This window comes from Cherax quadricarinatus, chromosome 63, assembly GCF_038502225.1.
Source record: "Cherax quadricarinatus isolate ZL_2023a chromosome 63, ASM3850222v1, whole genome shotgun sequence".
NCBI classification, from domain to species: Eukaryota; Metazoa; Arthropoda; class Malacostraca; order Decapoda; family Parastacidae; genus Cherax; species Cherax quadricarinatus.
The window spans coordinates 272,963-273,812 of NC_091354.1; positions in this window are offsets into that span (position 1 = coordinate 272,963).

The window sequence follows — 850 nt, forward strand, 5'->3', positions numbered from 1 at the left end:
AATAATAATAATAATAATAATAATGATAATAATGATAATAATAATAATAATAATAATAATAATAATAATAATATAATAATAAAATAATAATTATGATAATAATAATAATAATAATAATAATAATAATAATAATAATAATAATAATAATAATAATAATAATAATAATAATAATGATAATAATAATAATAATAATAATAATAATAATAATAATAATAATAATAATAATAATGATAATAATAGAAATATTATAATTATTATTATTATTATTATCATCATTCTCACCAATCCTTCTGAGTACAGACACTGTACTTCCCACCACCAAAGATCAGCTTCGAGTAACAGGTTTCCAAAATTATTAGGTAGAAATTTTGGTTGAATGCAACAAGGAGAGGATTTTACTCACTAGCAGAAATAGTAGTCTGACAGCGGAAATTACTCTTGAAAAATACGAGCAGAGAAGACAGAAATATATCCCACCTCAGCATCAGAACAATATATATATATATATATATATATATATATATATATATATATATATATATATATATATATATATATATATATATATATATATATATATATATATATATATATATATATATATATATATATATATATATATATATATATATATATATATATATATATATATATATATATATATATATATATATATATATATATATATATATATATATATATATATATATATATATGTAGTCCTCTAATAAAACTGTTAACACTTTTAGCCTTCAAAGGCCGTTTCATTAGCCCTTATTTATAGCTTTCCTAGAATGAATCTTAGTCCTGGTTTTACTCTTGCAGATTTCTAACTTAGTCAGTAAACTGT